Genomic DNA, 14,187 nt, shown 5'->3' with positions numbered 1-14,187 from the left:
TACAACGTTTAGTTTTGGTGTGAGAGCCAAAATGAACTTTTTATTGCTTTAAACGCGTTTTCAGCCTGATTGTGCACTTTAGGTGAAAATGTCAAAATCTTAAAAATGAGCATAAGCACAATGAAATTTATGCTGGAATCATCTTCAGGATGCTAGAATACACTAAATACAGCAAAAATTTTGAGTCTACAACGTTTAGTTTAGGTGTGAGAGCCAAAATGAACTTTTTATTGCTTTAAACGCGTTTTCAGCCCCTGATTGTACACTTAGGTGAAAATGTCAAAATCTTCAAAATGAGCATAAGCACAATGAAATTAATGCTGGAATCATCTTCAGGATGCTAGAATACACTAAATACAGCAAAAATTTTGAGTCTACAACGTTTAGTTTAGGTTTGTGTGCCAAAATGAACTTTTTATTGCTTTAAATGCGTTTTCAGCCTGATTGTGCACTTTAGGTGAAAATGTCAAAATCTTCAAAATGAGCATAAGCACGATGAAATTAATGCTGGAATCATCTTCAGGATGCTAGAATACACTAAATACAGCAAAAATTTTGAGTCTACAACGTTTAGTTTAGGTGTGAGAGCCAAAATGAACTTTTTATTGCTTTAAACGCGTTTTCAGCCCCTGATTGTACACTTAAGGTGAAAATGTCAAAATCTTCAAAATGAGCATAAGCACAATGAAATTAATGCTGGAATCATCTTCAGGATGCTAGAATACACTAAATACAGCAAAAATGTTGAGTCTACAACGTTTTGTTTAGGTGTGAGAGCCAAAATGAACTTTTTATGGCTTTAAATGCGTTTTCAGCCTGATTGTGCACTTTAGGTGAAAATGTCAAAATCTTCAAAATGAGCATAAGCACAATGAAATTAATGCTGGAATCATCTTCAGGATGCTAGAATACACTAAATACAGCAAAAATTTTGAGTCTACAACGTTTAGTTTAGGTGTGAGAGCCAAAATGAACTTTTTATTGCTTTAAACGCGTTTTCAGCCTGATTGTGCACTTTAGGTGAAAATGTCAAAATCTTAAAAATGAGCATAAGCACAATGAAATTAATGCTGGAATCATCTTCAGGATGCTAGAATACACTAAATACAGCAAAAATTTTGAGTCTACAACGTTTAGTTTAGGTGTGAGAGCCAAAATGAACTTTTTATTGCTTTAAACGCGTTTTCAGCCTGATTGTGCACTTTAGGTGAAAATGTCAAAATCTTAAAAATGAGCATAAGCACAATGAAATTAATGCTGGAATCATCTTCAGGATGCTAGAATACACTAAATACAGCAAAAATTTTGAGTCTACAACGTTTAGTTTAGGTGTGAGAGCCAAAATGAACTTTTTATTGCTTTAAACGCGTTTTCAGCCCCTGATTGTACACTAAGGTGAAAATGTCAAAATCTTAAAAATGAGCATAAGCACAATGAAATTAATGCTGGAATCATCTTCAGGATGCTAGAATACACTAAATACAGCAAAAATGTTGAGTCTACAACGTTTTGTTTAGGTGTGAGAGCCAAAATGAACTTTTTATGGCTTTAAATGCGTTTTCAGCCTGATTGTGCACATTAGGTGAAAATGTCAAAATCTTCAAAATGAGCATAAGCACAATGAAATTAATGCTGGAATCATCTTCAGGATGCTAGAATACACTAAATACAGCAAAAAATTTGAGTCTACAACGTTTAGTTTAGGTGTGAGAGCCAAAATGAACTTTTTATTGCTTTAAACGCGTTTTCAGCCTGATTGTGCACTTTAGGTGAAAATGTCAAAATCTTAAAAATGAGCATAAGCACAATGAAATTAATGCTGGAATCATCTTCAGGATGCTAGAATACACTAAATACAGCAAAAATTTTGAGTCTACAACGTTTAGTTTAGGTGTGAGAGCCAAAATGAACTTTTTATTGCTTTAAACGCGTTTTCAGCCCCTGATTGTACACTTAAGGTGAAAATGTCAAAATCTTCAAAATGAGCATAAGCACAATGAAATTAATGCTGGAATCATCTTCAGGATGCTAGAATACACTAAATACAGCAAAAATTTTGAGTCTACAACGTTTAGTTTAGGTGTGAGAGCCAAAATGAACTTTTTATTGCTTTAAACGCGTTTTCAGCCCCTGATTGTACACTTAAGGTGAAAATGTCAAAATCTTCAAAATGAGCATAAGCACAATGAAATTAATGCTGGAATCATCTTCAGGATGCTAGAATACACTAAATACAGCAAAAATTTTGAGTCTACAACGTTTAGTTTAGGTGTGAGAGCCAAAATGAACTTTTTATTGCTTTAAACGCGTTTTCAGCCTGATTGTGCACTTTAGGTGAAAATGTCAAAATCTTAAAAATGAGCATAAGCACAATGAAATTAATGCTGGAATCATCTTCAGGATGCTAGAATACACTAAATACAGCAAAAATTTTGAGTCTACAACGTTTAGTTTAGGTGTGAGAGCCAAAATGAACTTTTTATTGCTTTAAACGCGTTTTCAGCCCCTGATTGTACACTTAAGGTGAAAATGTCAAAATCTTCAAAATGAGCATAAGCACAATGAAATTAATGCTGGAATCATCTTCAGGATGCTAGAATACACTAAATACAGCAAAAATGTTGAGTCTACAACGTTTTGTTTAGGTGTGAGAGCCAAAATGAACTTTTTATGGCTTTAAATGCGTTTTCAGCCTGATTGTGCACTTTAGGTGAAAATGTCAAAATCTTCAAAATGAGCATAAGCACAATGAAATTAATGCTGGAATCATCTTCAGGATGCTAGAATACACTAAATACAGCAAAAATTTTGAGTCTACAACGTTTAGTTTAGGTGTGAGAGCCAAAATGAACTTTTTATTGCTTTAAACGCGTTTTCAGCCTGATTGTGCACTTTAGGTGAAAATGTCAAAATCTTAAAAATGAGCATAAGCACAATGAAATTAATGCTGGAATCATCTTCAGGATGCTAGAATACACTAAATACAGCAAAAATTTTGAGTCTACAACGTTTAGTTTAGGTGTGAGAGCCAAAATGAACTTTTTATTGCTTTAAACGCGTTTTCAGCCTGATTGTGCACTTTAGGTGAAAATGTCAAAATCTTAAAAATGAGCATAAGCACAATGAAATTAATGCTGAAATCATCTTCAGGATGCTAGAATACACTAAATACAGCAAAAAATTTGAGTCTACAACGTTTAGTTTAGGTGTGAGAGCCAAAATGAACTTTTTATTGCTTTAAACGCGTTTTCAGCCTGATTGTGCACTTTAGGTGAAAATGTCAAAATCTTAAAGATGAGCATAAGCACAATGAAATTAATGCTGGAATCATCTTCAGGATGCTAGAATACACTAAATACAGCAAAAATTTTGAGTCTACAACGTTTAGTTTAGGTGTGAGAGCCAAAATGAACTTTTTATTGCTTTAAACGCGTTTTCAGCCCCTGATTGTACACTTAAGGTGAAAATGTCAAAATCTTCAAAATGAGCATAAGCACAATGAAATTAATGCTGGAATCATCTTCAGGATGCTAGAATACACTAAATACAGCAAAAATTTTGAGTCTACAACGTTTAGTTTAGGTGTGAGAGCCAAAATGAACTTTTTATTGCTTTAAACGCGTTTTCAGCCCCTGATTGTACACTTAAGGTGAAAATGTCAAAATCTTCAAAATGAGCATAAGCACAATGAAATTAATGCTGGAATCATCTTCAGGATGCTAGAATACACTAAATACAGCAAAAATTTTGAGTCTACAACGTTTAGTTTAGGTGTGAGAGCCAAAATGAACTTTTTATTGCTTTAAACGCGTTTTCAGCCTGATTGTGCACTTTAGGTGAAAATGTCAAAATCTTAAAAATGAGCATAAGCACAATGAAATTAATGCTGGAATCATCTTCAGGATGCTAGAATACACTAAATACAGCAAAAATTTTGAGTCTACAACGTTTAGTTTAGGTGTGAGAGCCAAAATGAACTTTTTATTGCTTTAAACGCGTTTTCAGCCCCTGATTGTACACTTAAGGTGAAAATGTCAAAATCTTCAAAATGAGCATAAGCACAATGAAATTAATGCTGGAATCATCTTCAGGATGCTAGAATACACTAAATACAGCAAAAATGTTGAGTCTACAACGTTTTGTTTAGGTGTGAGAGCCAAAATGAACTTTTTATGGCTTTAAATGCGTTTTCAGCCTGATTGTGCACTTTAGGTGAAAATGTCAAAATCTTCAAAATGAGCATAAGCACAATGAAATTAATGCTGGAATCATCTTCAGGATGCTAGAATACACTAAATACAGCAAAAATTTTGAGTCTACAACGTTTAGTTTAGGTGTGAGAGCCAAAATGAACTTTTTATTGCTTTAAACGCGTTTTCAGCCTGATTGTGCACTTTAGGTGAAAATGTCAAAATCTTAAAAATGAGCATAAGCACAATGAAATTAATGCTGGAATCATCTTCAGGATGCTAGAATACACTAAATACAGCAAAAATTTTGAGTCTACAACGTTTAGTTTAGGTGTGAGAGCCAAAATGAACTTTTTATTGCTTTAAACGCGTTTTCAGCCTGATTGTGCACTTTAGGTGAAAATGTCAAAATCTTAAAAATGAGCATAAGCACAATGAAATTAATGCTGAAATCATCTTCAGGATGCTAGAATACACTAAATACAGCAAAAATTTTGAGTCTACAACGTTTAGTTTAGGTGTGAGAGCCAAAATGAACTTTTTATTGCTTTAAACGCGTTTTCAGCCCCTGATTGTACACTTAAGGTGAAAATGTCAAAATCTTCAAAATGAGCATAAGCACAATGAAATTAATGCTGGAATCATATTCAGGATGCTAGAATACACTAAATACAGCAAAAATGTTGAGTCTACAACGTTTTGTTTAGGTGTGAGAGCCAAAATGAACTTTTTATGGCTTTAAATGCGTTTTCAGCCTGATTGTGCACATTAGGTGAAAATGTCAAAATCTTCAAAATGAGCATAAGCACAATGAAATTAATGCTGGAATCATCTTCAGGATGCTAGAATACACTAAATACAGCAAAAAATTTGAGTCTACAACGTTTAGTTTAGGTGTGAGAGCCAAAATGAACTTTTTATTGCTTTAAACGCGTTTTCAGCCTGATTGTGCACTTTAGGTGAAAATGTCAAAATCATAAAAATGAGCATAAGCACAATGAAATTAATGCTGGAATCATCTTCAGGATGCTAGAATACACTAAATACAGCAAAAATTTTGAGTCTACAACGTTTAGTTTAGGTGTGAGAGCCAAAATGAACTTTTTATTGCTTTAAACGCGTTTTCAGCCCCTGATTGTACACTTAAGGTGAAAATGTCAAAATCTTCAAAATGAGCATAAGCACAATGAAATTAATGCTGGAATCATCTTCAGGATGCTAGAATACACTAAATACAGCAAAAATTTTGAGTCTACAACGTTTAGTTTAGGTGTGAGAGCCAAAATGAACTTTTTATTGCTTTAAACGCGTTTTCAGCCCCTGATTGTACACTTAAGGTGAAAATGTCAAAATCTTCAAAATGAGCATAAGCACAATGAAATTAATGCTGGAATCATCTTCAGGATGCTAGAATACACTAAATACAGCAAAAATGTTGAGTCTACAACGTTTTGTTTAGGTGTGAGAGCCAATATGAACTTTTTATGGCTTTAAATGCGTTTTCAGCCTGATTGTGCACTTTAGGTGAAAATGTCAAAATCTTCAAAATGAGCATAAGCACAATGAAATTAATGCTGGAATCATCTTCAGGATGCTAGAATACACTAAATACAGCAAAAATTTTGAGTCTACAACGTTTAGTTTAGGTGTGAGAGCCAAAATGAACTTTTTATTGCTTTAAACGCGTTTTCAGCCTGATTGTGCACTTTAGGTGAAAATGTCAAAATCTTAAAAATGAGCATAAGCACAATGAAATTAATGCTGGAATCATCTTCAGGATGCTAGAATACACTAAATACAGCAAAAATTTTGAGTCTACAACGTTTAGTTTAGGTGTGAGAGCCAAAATGAACTTTTTATTGCTTTAAACGCGTTTTCAGCCCCTGATTGTACACTTAAGGTGAACATGTCAAAATCTTCAAAATGAGCATAAGCACAATGAAATTAATGCTGGAATCATCTTCAGGATGCTAGAATACACTAAATACAGCAAAAATGTTGAGTCTACAACGTTTTGTTTAGGTGTGAGAGCACAAAATGAACTTTTTATGGCTTTAAATGCGTTTTCAGCCTGATTGTGCACTTTAGGTGAAAATGTCAAAATCTTCAAAATGAGCATAAGCACAATGAAATTAATGCTGGAATCATCTTCAGGATGCTAGAATACACTAAATACAGCAAAAATTTTGAGTCTACAACGTTTAGTTTAGGTGTGAGAGCCAAAATGAACTTTTTATTGCTTTAAACGCGTTTTCAGCCCCTGCTTGTACACTTAAGGTGAACATGTCAAAATCTTAAAAATGAGCATAAGCACAATGAAATTAATGCTGGAATCATCTTCAGGATGCTAGAATACACTAAATACAGCAAAAATTTTGAGTCTACAACGTTTAGTTTAGGTGTGAGAGCCAAAATGAACTTTTTATTGCTTTAAACGCGTTTTCAGCCCCTGATTGTACACTTAAGGTGAACATGTCAAAATCTTAAAAATGAGCATAAGCACAATGAAATTAATGCTGGAATCATCTTCAGGATGCTAGAATACACTAAATACAGCAAAAATGTTGAGTCTACAACGTTTTGTTTAGGTGTGAGAGCCAAAATGAACTTTTTATGGCTTTAAATGCGTTTTCAGCCTGATTGTGCACTTTAGGTGAAAATGTCAAAATCTTCAAAATGAGCATAAGCACAATGAAATTAATGCTGGAATCATCTTCAGGATGCTAGAATACACTAAATACAGCAAAAATTTTGAGTCTACAACGTTTAGTTTAGGTGTGAGAGCCAAAATGAACTTTTTATTGCTTTAAACGCGTTTTCAGCCTGATTGTGCACTTTAGGTGAAAATGTCAAAATCTTAAAAATGAGCATAAGCACAATGAAATTAATGCTGGAATCATCTTCAGGATGCTAGAATACACTAAATACAGCAAAAATTTTGAGTCTACAACGTTTAGTTTAGGTGTGAGAGCCAAAATGAACTTTTTATTGCTTTAAACGCGTTTTCAGCCCCTGATTGTACACTTAAGGTGAAAATGTCAAAATCTTCAAAATGAGCATAAGCACAATGAAATTAATGCTGGAATCATCTTCAGGATGCTAGAATACACTAAATACAGCAAAAATGTTGAGTCTACAACGTTTTGTTTAGGTGTGAGAGCCAAAATGAACTTTTTAAGGCTTTAAATGCGTTTTCAGCCTGATTGTGCACTTTAGGTGAAAATGTCAAAATCTTCAAAATGAGCATAAGCACAATGAAATTAATGCTGGAATCATCTTCAGGATGCTAGAATACACTAAATACAGCAAAAATTTTGAGTCTACAACGTTTAGTTTAGGTGTGAGAGCCAAAATGAACTTTTTATTGCTTTAAACGCGTTTTCAGCCTGATTGTGCACTTTAGGTGAAAATGTCAAAATCTTAAAAATGAGCATAAGCACAATTAAATTAATGCTGGAATCATCTTCAGGATGCTAGAATACACTAAATACAGCAAAAATGTTGAGTCTACAACGTTTTGTTTAGGTGTGAGAGCCAAAATGAACTTTTTATGGCTTTAAATGCGTTTTCAGCCTGATTGTGCACTTTAGGTGAAAATGTCAAAATCTTCAAAATGAGCATAAGCACAATGAAATTAATGCTGGAATCATCTTCAGGATGCTAGAATACACTAAATACAGCAAAAATTTTGAGTCTACAACGTTTAGTTTAGGTGTGAGAGCCAAAATGAACTTTTTATTGCTTTAAACGCGTTTTCAGCCCCTGATTGTACACTTAAGGTGAACATGTCAAAATCTTAAAAATGAGCATAAGCACAATGAAATTAATGCTGGAATCATCTTCAGGATGCTAGAATACACTAAATACAGCAAAAATGTTGAGTCTACAACGTTTTGTTTAGGTGTGAGAGCCAAAATGAACTTTTTATGGCTTTAAATGCGTTTTCAGCCTGATTGTGCACTTTAGGTGAAAATGTCAAAATTTTCAAAATGAGCATAAGCACAATGAAATTAATGCTGGAATCATCTTCAGGATGCTAGAATACACTAAATACAGCAAAAATTTTGAGTCTACAACGTTTAGTTTAGGTGTGAGAGCCAAAATGAACTTTTTATTGCTTTAAACGCGTTTTCAGCCTGATTGTGCACTTTAGGTGAAAATGTCACAATCTTAAAAATGAGCATAAGCACAATGAAATTAATGCTGGAATCATCTTCAGGATGCTAGAATACACTAAATACAGCAAAAATTTTGAGTCTACAACGTTTAGTTTAGGTGTGAGAGCCAAAATGAACTTTTTATTGCTTTAAACGCGTTTTCAGCCTGATTGTGCACTTTAGGTGAAAATGTCAAAATCTTCAAAATGAGCATAAGCACAATGAAATTAATGCTGGAATCATCTTCAGGATGCTAGAATACACTAAATACAGCAAAAATTTTGAATCTACAAGGTTTAGTTTAGGTGTGAGAGCCAAAATGAACTTTTTATTGCTTTAAACGCGTTTTCAGCCTGATTGTGCACTTTAGGTGAAAATGTCAAAATCATAAAAATGAGCATAAGCACAATGAAATTAATGCTGGAATCATCTTCAGGATGCTAGAATACACTAAATACAGCAAAAATTTTGAGTCTACAACGTTTAGTTTAGGTGTGAGAGCCAAAATGAACTTTTTATTGCTTTAAACGCGTTTTCAGCCCCTGATTGTACACTTAAGGTGAAAATGTCAAAATCTTCAAAATGAGCATAAGCACAATGAAATTAATGCTGGAATCATCTTCAGGATGCTAGAATACACTAAATACAGCAAAAATTTTGAGTCTACAACGTTTAGTTTAGGTGTGAGAGCCAAAATGAACTTTTTATTGCTTTAAACGCGTTTTCAGCCTGATTGTGCACTTTAGGTGAAAATGTCAAAATCTTAAAAATGAGCATAAGCACAATGAAATTAATGCTGGAATCATCTTCAGGATGCTAGAATACACTAAATACAGCAAAAATGTTGAGTCTACAACGTTTTGTTTAGGTGTGAGAGCCAAAATGAACTTTTTATGGCTTTAAATGCGTTTTCAGCCTGATTGTGCACTTTAGGTGAAAATGTCAAAATCTTCAAAATGAGCATAAGCACAATGAAATTAATGCTGGAATCATCTTCAGGATGCTAGAATACACTAAATACAGCAAAAATTTTGAGTCTACAACGTTTAGTTTAGGTGTGAGAGCCAAAATGAACTTTTTATTGCTTTAAACGCGTTTTCAGCCCCTGATTGTACACTTAAGGTGAACATGTCAAAATCTTAAAAATGAGCATAAGCACAATGAAATTAATGCTGGAATCATCTTCAGGATGCTAGAATACACTAAATACAGCAAAAATGTTGAGTCTACAACGTTTTGTTTAGGTGTGAGAGCCAAAATGAACTTTTTATGGCTTTAAATGCGTTTTCAGCCTGATTGTGCACTTTAGGTGAAAATGTCAAAATTTTCAAAATGAGCATAAGCACAATGAAATTAATGCTGGAATCATCTTCAGGATGCTAGAATACACTAAATACAGCAAAAATTTTGAGTCTACAACGTTTAGTTTAGGTGTGAGAGCCAAAATGAACTTTTTATTGCTTTAAACGCGTTTTCAGCCTGATTGTGCACTTTAGGTGAAAATGTCAAAATCTTAAAAATGAGCATAAGCACAATGAAATTAATGCTGGAATCATCTTCAGGATGCTAGAATACACTAAATACAGCAAAAATTTTGAGTCTACAACGTTTAGTTTAGGTGTGAGAGCCAAAATGAACTTTTTATTGCTTTAAACGCGTTTTCAGCCTGATTGTGCACTTTAGGTGAAAATGTCAAAATCTTCAAAATGAGCATAAGCACAATGAAATTAATGCTGGAATCATCTTCAGGATGCTAGAATACACTAAATACAGCAAAAATTTTGAATCTACAAGGTTTAGTTTAGGTGTGAGAGCCAAAATGAACTTTTTATTGCTTTAAACGCGTTTTCAGCCTGATTGTGCACTTTAGGTGAAAATGTCAAAATCTTCAAAATGAGCATAAGCACAATGAAATTAATGCTGGAATCATCTTCAGGATGCTAGAATACACTAAATACAGCAAAAATTTTGAGTCTACAACGTTTAGTTTAGGTGTGAGAGCCAAAATGAACTTTTTATTGCTTTAAACGCGTTTTCAGCCTGATTGTGCACTTTAGGTGAAAATGTCAAAATCTTAAAAATGAGCATAAGCACAATGAAATTAATGCTGGAATCATCTTCAGGATGCTAGAATACACTAAATACAGCAAAAATTTTGAGTCTACAACGTTTAGTTTAGGTGTGAGAGCCAAAATGAACTTTTTATTGCTTTAAACGCGTTTTCAGCCCCTGATTGTACACTTAAGGTGAACATGTCAAAATCTTCAAAATGAGCATAAGCACAATGAAATTAATGCTGGAATCATCTTCAGGATGCTAGAATACACTAAATACAGCAAAAATGTTGAGTCTACAACGTTTTGTTTAGGTGTGAGAGCACAAAATGAACTTTTTATGGCTTTAAATGCGTTTTCAGCCTGATTGTGCACTTTAGGTGAAAATGTCAAAATCTTCAAAATGAGCATAAGCACAATGAAATTAATGCTGGAATCATCTTCAGGATGCTAGAATACACTAAATACAGCAAAAATTTTGAGTCTACAACGTTTAGTTTAGGTGTGAGAGCCAAAATGAACTTTTTATTGCTTTAAACGCGTTTTCAGCCCCTGCTTGTACACTTAAGGTGAACATGTCAAAATCTTAAAAATGAGCATAAGCACAATGAAATTAATGCTGGAATCATCTTCAGGATGCTAGAATACACTAAATACAGCAAAAATTTTGAGTCTACAACGTTTAGTTTAGGTGTGAGAGCCAAAATGAACTTTTTATTGCTTTAAACGCGTTTTCAGCCCCTGATTGTACACTTAAGGTGAACATGTCAAAATCTTAAAAATGAGCATAAGCACAATGAAATTAATGCTGGAATCATCTTCAGGATGCTAGAATACACTAAATACAGCAAAAATGTTGAGTCTACAACGTTTTGTTTAGGTGTGAGAGCCAAAATGAACTTTTTATGGCTTTAAATGCGTTTTCAGCCTGATTGTGCACTTTAGGTGAAAATGTCAAAATCTTCAAAATGAGCATAAGCACAATGAAATTAATGCTGGAATCATCTTCAGGATGCTAGAATACACTAAATACAGCAAAAATTTTGAGTCTACAACGTTTAGTTTAGGTGTGAGAGCCAAAATGAACTTTTTATTGCTTTAAACGCGTTTTCAGCCTGATTGTGCACTTTAGGTGAAAATGTCAAAATCTTAAAAATGAGCATAAGCACAATGAAATTAATGCTGGAATCATCTTCAGGATGCTAGAATACACTAAATACAGCAAAAATTTTGAGTCTACAACGTTTAGTTTAGGTGTGAGAGCCAAAATGAACTTTTTATTGCTTTAAACGCGTTTTCAGCCCCTGATTGTACACTTAAGGTGAAAATGTCAAAATCTTCAAAATGAGCATAAGCACAATGAAATTAATGCTGGAATCATCTTCAGGATGCTAGAATACACTAAATACAGCAAAAATGTTGAGTCTACAACGTTTTGTTTAGGTGTGAGAGCCAAAATGAACTTTTTAAGGCTTTAAATGCGTTTTCAGCCTGATTGTGCACTTTAGGTGAAAATGTCAAAATCTTCAAAATGAGCATAAGCACAATGAAATTAATGCTGGAATCATCTTCAGGATGCTAGAATACACTAAATACAGCAAAAATTTTGAGTCTACAACGTTTAGTTTAGGTGTGAGAGCCAAAATGAACTTTTTATTGCTTTAAACGCGTTTTCAGCCTGATTGTGCACTTTAGGTGAAAATGTCAAAATCTTAAAAATGAGCATAAGCACAATGAAATTAATGCTGGAATCATCTTCAGGATGCTAGAATACACTAAATACAGCAAAAATGTTGAGTCTACAACGTTTTGTTTAGGTGTGAGAGCCAAAATGAACTTTTTATGGCTTTAAATGCGTTTTCAGCCTGATTGTGCACTTTAGGTGAAAATGTCAAAATCTTCAAAATGAGCATAAGCACAATGAAATTAATGCTGGAATCATCTTCAGGATGCTAGAATACACTAAATACAGCAAAAATTTTGAGTCTACAACGTTTAGTTTAGGTGTGAGAGCCAAAATGAACTTTTTATTGCTTTAAACGCGTTTTCAGCCCCTGATTGTACACTTAAGGTGAACATGTCAAAATCTTAAAAATGAGCATAAGCACAATGAAATTAATGCTGGAATCATCTTCAGGATGCTAGAATACACTAAATACAGCAAAAATGTTGAGTCTACAACGTTTTGTTTAGGTGTGAGAGCCAATATGAACTTTTTATGGCTTTAAATGCGTTTTCAGCCTGATTGTGCACTTTAGGTGAAAATGTCAAAATCTTCAAAATGAGCATAAGCACAATGAAATTAATGCTGGAATCATCTTCAGGATGCTAGAATACACTAAATACAGCAAAAATTTTGAGTCTACAACGTTTAGTTTAGGTGTGAGAGCCAAAATGAACTTTTTATTGCTTTAAACGCGTTTTCAGCCTGATTGTGCACTTTAGGTGAAAATGTCAAAATCTTAAAAATGAGCATAAGCACAATGAAATTAATGCTGGAATCATCTTCAGGATGCTAGAATACACTAAATACAGCAAAAATTTTGAGTCTACAACGTTTAGTTTAGGTGTGAGAGCCAAAATGAACTTTTTATGGCTTTAAATGCGTTTTCAGCCTGATTGTGCACTTTAGGTGAAAATGTCAAAATCTTCAAAATGAGCATAAGCACAATGAAATTAATGCTGGAATCATCTTCAGGATGCTAGAATACACTAAATACAGCAAAAATTTTGAGTCTACAACGTTTAGTTTAGGTGTGAGAGCCAAAATTAACTTTTTATTGCTTTAAACGCGTTTTCAGCCTGATTGTGCACTTTAGGTGAAAATGTCAAAATCTTAAAAATGAGCATAAGCACAATGAAATTATTGCTGGAATCATCTTCAGGATGCTAGAATACACTAAATACAGCAACAATTTTGAGTCTACAAGGTTTAGTTTAGGTGTGAGAGCCAAAATGAACTTTTTATTGCTTTAAACGCGTTTTCAGCCCCTGATTGTACACTTAAGGTGAAAATGTCAAAATCTTCAAAATGAGCATAAGCACAATGAAATTAATGCTGGAATCATCTTCAGGATGCTAGAATACACTAAATACAGCAAAAATGTTGAGTCTACAACGTTTTGTTTAGGTGTGAGAGCCAAAATGAACTTTTTATGGCTTTAAATGCGTTTTCAGCCTGATTGTGCACTTTAGGTGAAAATGTCAAAATCTTCAAAATGAGCATAAGCACAATGAAATTAATGCTGGAATCATCTTCAGGATGCTAGAATACACTAAATACAGCAAAAATTTTGAGTCTACAACGTTTAGTTTAGGTGTGAGAGCCAAAATGAACTTTTTATTGCTTTAAACGCGTTTTCAGCCCCTGATTGTACACTTAAGGTGAACATGTCAAAATCTTAAAAATGAGCATAAGCACAATGAAATTAATGCTGGAATCATCTTCAGGATGCTAGAATACACTAAATACAGCAAAAATTTTGAGTCTACAACGTTTAGTTTAGGTGTGAGAGACAAAATGAACTTTTTATTGCTTTAAACGCGTTTTCAGCCCCTGATTGTACACTTAAGGTGAACATGTCAAAATCTTAAAAATGAGCATAAGCACAATGAAATTAATGCTGGAATCATCTTCAGGATGCTAGAATACACTAAATACAGCAAAAATGTTGAGTCTACAACGTTTTGTTTAGGTGTGAGAGCCAAAATGAACTTTTTATGGCTTTAAATGCGTTTTCAGCCTGATTGTGCACTTTAGGTGAAAATGTCAAAATCTTCAAAATG

Source organism: Vanacampus margaritifer, chromosome 9 (assembly GCF_051991255.1).
Source record: "Vanacampus margaritifer isolate UIUO_Vmar chromosome 9, RoL_Vmar_1.0, whole genome shotgun sequence".
NCBI lineage: Eukaryota > Metazoa > Chordata > Actinopteri > Syngnathiformes > Syngnathidae > Vanacampus > Vanacampus margaritifer.
This window is presented reverse-complemented; position numbering follows the sequence as displayed.